Here is a 6,353-nt window from a genome sequence, read left to right as displayed (position 1 = left end):
ATGCTCATTTTGTGTCAGCTCACTTCTGAAAACATCTTTACGGCGGTAAATAACCCCATTCCCTGGGCCCAGCTCTACATCCCGCCTCGCAATAGCCCTCAGCCCAGACTGGGGTTCTGGTGCTATCCTTATTCTGTGCAGGTGGCAGAACCAAGGGACAGAGACCAGCCTGAGGGCACACAATGGAGAGACCCAGCTGGGATCTGAAGCTGGCCCACCTGGCCCCAGAGCCCTCCGCTGAGCTCCTCTGCCACCCAGGGCTTTTGCTTAGGTCAGCATATTTAAAAAAAGAAACATCACTCATATTTGAGACATGGCTGCTATAAACAGAAGGCACCAATAAAGACAGAACACGGTTTTAAATTTTTCTCTAGATGCTGTTGCCTGGGAGAGTTTAGAGCCACCGATCTGCTTTCTGTTGTGAACAGGTCAAAATAGCAGGCACTGGAGTGGAGTCGGGCTGAGTCCCCCCACCCTCCGACTGAGGCAGAGGGATGTGAAGACATTTGCAGCGGCACGAGCTCTCTCGCAGGGGAGTGCGTCTTCTTCAAGGCTGTGCCAGGCTCTGCATCTGTCAACTGGTTTAATCCTCATGACAGTGCTGACAGTCCCCCTGTTCAGTGACAGGGCATAAAACAGAGGCTCAGGGGTGTGGGTCACTTGTCAGAGGCTGCAGTCTGGGACCAGCCTGCCCAGTTTTCTGCCCACACTCCTATGGGCACTTCAGGACCATTCATTTCACAGGCTCACTCCAGAGGCCAGGCCTGTGTGGTCCCTTCTCTGAGGGCCTGAGACAGGGCTGGCCTGGCACCCAGAAGCCAGGGAGGCAGGGGGCAGGAGGACCGGCAGAAGCCCACGGGGCACAGGTGTGCACATTCCCACCCTTTCAGCACCCCAGGGAGGGACGCTGACCTTCAACTGCCTGAGAGGCAGCAATAATTGGCCATTTTGGACAAATGAGGAGATTGAGGCTCTGGGTGAGAAACTGATCCCCCACCAGGACAGGGCAGAGCCAGGGTTAAGAGTCAGGTCCTTGGGGCTCCATGTGCTCTGCTCTTTTGTCAACGCCATCCTGCCCCTCCTGGCAGAAGGTGTCTGGATCTCTTCCTCTAATGCTCAAGACTTGGCTCTTGTCTCATTCATTCACCCCAGACTCCCGGTTTTCCCTGCACAGGGGACTAGGGACACAGCTGCAGAGAAGACTCAGTCTCTGCCCTTGAAGACAGCTGCTTGGTAGGAAGACAGCCCTCAAACCAGACGTCTCATGGTCCCTGAAGAAGACCACGGGGGCAGCTGACTCCTCTGCCTAGATCAAGGAAGGCTTCCTGAAGCGGGTAGAGTCCGGCCGAGTTGGGAAGGACAAGAGGAGCCGGTCTGGCATGGAGGAGGCCTGAGCTTGGCGGGGGCGGGTAGGAGAGAAGTGCGGGGAGTATATCACATAGCCAGTAATATCCAGCCCCCTCCTCTTTGGAAAGTTAGCACCTCTCCGTGGAATAGGGAGGCCCGGGGGCCCCAAGCCTTTTCTAAATCTGATATCAAGGCATCTGGCCCCAGACTGTGCTACCAAAACACAGGCCCAATCAGACGTGCAGAGCTGGAAGGGCCTTCATGCTTGTCCTGAATGTAAATGAAGGGGAGCTGGAGGTCCAGAAAGGACAATAGACTTGCCCAAGGTCACACAGCAAAGCGGTGGCTGACATGGGCTTAGACCCGGCTCCCGCCTTCCTTTCCTCTCTCGTCCTTGTCTCCCCTCACTCCCTAGGTGCCACCCCAAGGAGGCTAGTTATCCCTGCGTCCCCCACTGATTTAGTGGGCACCTGATCAGGTTCATGCGGGTCTTGAGAACTCAGGGATGAATAAAAATAACTACCATAACGGTAATAACAGCTAACCTTCCTGAGTACTTACTGTGCCAGATGTGAATGACCCCTGCGATGCTCACAAAATCCTTATGAGGTGGCTACTATTACCGTGCCCTTTTAACCTGGAAAGAGGCTCAGAGAGCCTCTTGGGTCTCTGACCCAAGACCTCACAGCAAGCCACCTGGCTCTGCAGTCACGCACGCAGTCTTGAGCCTCTCTGGCCATCTATGTCACAGGCATTTAAAGACCTCTCTCTGAAGACAGACCCACATCACAGACCAGCTCTCTAATCACACAGAAGATGTTCAGGTGGGGTGGGGAGGTAAGGGGGATGCCCAGGTATGGTAATGACCCCATCTCCTGGCAACTGGAGCCCTCTCCAGGCACAAATAGCACTTCATAGTTCTTGGCCCTGAACTTCTGGGTGTGCCAGAAGAGAGAAGAGACTGATGATGACCTTGGCCAAGGGCAAGGATGGCAGCCCCCAGGCTGGGTGGAGCCCATCCCCAGCCAGTGCCGGTTCCCAGCCCGGGCACATAACCCCTCACATCATCCTGCCCTGAGATGGCACAGGAATTGGAAGGTGGGGTTCTCAGCCTCCAGGGATGCTCTGCCCACACCTGCCTCTACAGCCTATTGGAATGCAGAGCCCTGGCATGGCCAGGAAGCCCAGGTGTGGTGGATGAGGCCCAAGCATAGCAAGGTGAGGGTCACCCCTGGGCAGCTGGGGCATTCCGTGTGAGTCTCTGGACATCCCAGAGTCTTGGCTTGTGAAATGGGGCTACTAGTGCCAGGCGCACGGTTTGTGTTGTGAGCGTGGAAATGAGAGAATTTGAAAAGCAGTTAGTGTCAGGCATGTGGTAGGTGGCCGCAAATAACAGTGTCCTTCACCACGTGAACCCAGACTGCTTTCCAGCCTCGTTGGGCATCTGACCTGACTAGTGGGAATGATGGCTTGCAGGCTTGGGCTGAGGAGGATTCTTAGGGTCAGTCTGGCAGAAAGGTCTCTCCGTTAACGATGTCTGTGACGGACGGCAAGGGGACAGAGAGGTATGTGCACTGTGAATTTGCCATCCTCCCCCCACCTTTCCCCTCCCCTGGGCTCCCTTCCTCTCTCCTTTCCTCCCTTCTTTATTCTTCTTTCTTGTTTTCCAGCATCTGCTGGCTCTACTTTCAAAACCCACCCAGAAAGCAATCTCATCTTGGTGATAACACCGCTCAGCCGCCATAGAATCTTGCCTCCTCCTTGGTTCCTTCCTCCCTGCCCTTCCAGCTTGTTCTCATGGGGCCCACAAAGTCAGCCTCCGTCCCTTCTCTGCTGAGTGGCCCCCACGCTGCCCTCTCATCTGGGCTACAAGCCGGAGTCCTCAGCAGGCCCCGAGGCCCTAATGGCCTGATCCCCTGCACCTCTCGGACCTCACCTCCCTGTCCCTCCCGCTTGTCTACCCTGCTGCAGCCACATGGCCTCCTGGCTGCTCCCCCCGAGGGCAGGAGCACAGTGCGCTTCTTAGGACCCTGGCATGGGCTCCCCATGCCCAGAATGCTCTTCCCCTGAACACCCACGTGACTCGCCCCTCACCTCTCTGGGCTCTGCTCAAGTGCCCTCTCCTCGGTGCAGCCCCACCCCGACACACTCCAGTCCCTTTCCTGCCTCAGCTTCTTTTCAGCACTCCCATTTGTACTCAGTTGCCTTGTGGCCTGTGTCCCCTCCAGCTCTGCCTTGTGCTGACATTCTGTGCTCCAGCCCCAGAAGCCCTGTGCTCCCCTGACCCTAGGTCTAAGAAATCCCCCCCACACACACCCTTTTCCATCTGGCTAATTCTTCAGCTTTCTGGTCTATGCTTAGATGTCACCTTCCCGGTTCCTCTGTTTCTGGCATAGTCCAGATGGAGAGCCCTTGAGGGCAGGGCTCACATACATCATGTGCATTAATTACCGTGTCCTTGGTGCTGCCCAGGGCCCAGTATCAGTAGCTGCTCAATAAATGATCAATGAAAGGTTTGCTCACACTTGAAAGCAAAAGAGCTCATGCCTTCGGACTAAATCCCTTTCTGCTCCCCATTGGCAGGGGAGGGCCATGATTACCAGCAACACGGGGTGGTTGCGCAGCCAGCTAGGTCCCGCAGCAGCACTTCTGTGATGTTTTTTTCTGACAACTTCATGGAGCCAGCAGCTTGTGGCTGCTGCCAGGAGTGTCTCAGAGAAGTGAGGGCATGTGCTCCAGGTCACACAGCTTTGCCTTTGTCGGCCAAGGAGACAGAGCACGTGTTGGTGCTGGAGGCCCTGTGGACATCCACGTGGTATAACCGAACGCCCAAGATAAGGAGTGGGAGATCCTCACAACTGCAACAGCTGAAATATGGCTAAACCAGGGGGCCTGAAGGATTCTTCACAATCTGGAAATCAAAATTATTTGGCTCCAACTGGCAAGAGGACAAAGGAGGCAGGGCCTAGGGTAAAAAATAAGAAGAGAGGAAATGAGGATTGAGTTCTGCCCACGCCGGCACACTCACCTCCACCCTGTGACTTCATCCCCCAACCTCTGCACGGAATGTGCACACACCAGATCCCCTTGGAGTACATCCCAAGAATATTCCAGGCCTTTCCTGCAGTCGGAAGGATGAGTGCCAGGCAGATCCTTTTATCCCAATAACCTCCGGGGCACCATGATCCTGGGCAGGCCAGGCGTACTCGGATAACTCCCCGTCTTCCCTGTCTCAGACCTCACAGGAATGACTGTGGCCCATCTCACTTTCTCAGCACCCCAGGGAAGCTTTCAGGATCACCAATGCTTGGAGGTTTAAAATTCAAAACACGTTAAACTGTAAATGTTCCCATTATAGACAGAAATCTTCTCCTGATGCGTCACACCCCTTGCAGATGGAACTGACCCTGAAAGCTAAGCTTTCCTGATGGATTTGGGGACATCCTGTCTGCCAAAGCACTAACTGTAAGACGGTGAGTGTCCCCAGCCACCTGGGCTTACATAGCTCTTACATTTTCCTTCCCCATCGGTGGTATCATATGTTTTCCAGGGGTACCCACAATACCTCTCATCCCACAGATTCCTCTTGTGATGTGACATTGATACTCCTCTCTGAGAGGTGAAGTGCCCCTCGAACTTGGTGGACCTCTGGCAATGGCAGAGTGATGCTGTGCGACATCTGGTGCTGCACCACAAGGGCAATACACCTTCCTTCTGGTTCTTTGGGATGCTCAGGCTTGGAATCCAGTCACCATGCTGTGAGGAAGCCCAAGCCATCTGTGGAGACCCACACAGAAAAGATCCAAGGCCCCAGACACTTGAGCTGAAGAATGAACAGGAGTTGGCCAACGGGGGAAATGAGGGAAAGGATATCTACCAGAAAGAGGGAACAGCCTGTGCAAAGCTTCAGAAGTAAGGCAGAGCTTGGCCCGTCTAGGCAGCTTCACGAGATGGAGGCTGGGTGGAGCATAAAGTGGAGGCCAGGGGGTTGGAGAGACTGGCTGTGGCCAGGTCATAAAACACTTCCCTGGTGAGCCATGGAGGGTTGAAACCAGATGGTCACGGTGCTTTCACATAAGCTACATGGTTTCAGCAGAGCAGAGAATCCCCAAGGGTGGCTGAGACTGGAGCAGTCAGGACTCACTCCAGCTGCATCTCAGTAGCTGCTCATCACCTTCAGGCCCCATGAAAGGAGCTTGAGGCTTAGCCCTTCGATACTATGTGAACTTGGGCAGGCCCTTCTCTGTCTCTGTGCCTGGGCACCCTACTCTGCAGAGCAGGAGGGTCATGACGTGCAGCGTCAGAGCAGTAGACCCATGTTTCATCATGACCCTCCTGCTCTGCAGAGTAGGATGGTCTCCTGGTCAGGACTCAGGCTCATCATATTAATTATTAAAGGCAATTGCACCTTGGCCTGGGGGGAAGGGAGGAACGCACTGGTAGTTGTGCCATAGGACACCCACTTGGAATCAGTCACAAGTGGGTGTGTCCACAAGTGGACCGTGACCTGGGGCCAGAACTGTGGGCTACAGGAGGGGCATGAATTCCAGAGGTTATATGACTTTGGGTTGCTGGATGTTCCTTTGTTGTTACAATCAAGCTGTCATTATCGAGTGTCTGCTGCATGCCAGGAAGTGGCTGCGATCATCTGTCATACTATTCTCTCATTTAACCTGCGAGTATGAAGATGAAGTAGGTGCCAATTTTGCAGGTGAGAAAACTGAGACTCAGAGAAGTTATGTAGCCAAGGCCACTCAGCTCAGAAGTGACAGAACTGGGATCAGACCCCCAGCGCCTTTTAGGGGATGTGGAATCCACCAGCCTCATGGAATGTGGGCTAGTGTTTGTGGATTTGAGAGCTCTTTTAGAGGGAGGAAAACATCGTCCCTACAGGCAAGATGTGGGCTCAGAGACATTTCATTGGAATGTCAAAATAAGTGGGCCTGAGTCAAAGTCTGGACAAACCAAATTCCAAAGATTTTGTTTGAAGAGATTACCCCACTGCT

General features: G+C 54.1%; 1 long non-coding RNA gene across 1 annotated transcript; it reads right to left on the bottom strand.

The window, feature by feature from the left end:
* Positions 1-367: 367 nt before the first annotated feature.
* On the bottom strand, positions 368-5,655 carry LOC128592264 (uncharacterized). Its single transcript, XR_008381823.1, has 3 exons — positions 4,913-5,655; positions 4,426-4,653; positions 368-4,312 (listed from the first exon to the last, which is right to left on the bottom strand). It is a non-coding gene; the product is annotated as an uncharacterized LOC128592264 (long non-coding RNA).
* Positions 5,656-6,353: the final 698 nt, after the last annotated feature.

This window comes from Nycticebus coucang, chromosome 8 (assembly GCF_027406575.1).
Source record: "Nycticebus coucang isolate mNycCou1 chromosome 8, mNycCou1.pri, whole genome shotgun sequence".
NCBI classification, from domain to species: Eukaryota; Metazoa; Chordata; class Mammalia; order Primates; family Lorisidae; genus Nycticebus; species Nycticebus coucang.
Note: the sequence above shows the minus strand (reverse complement) of the source record. Positions and strands in the feature narration are given on the sequence as shown.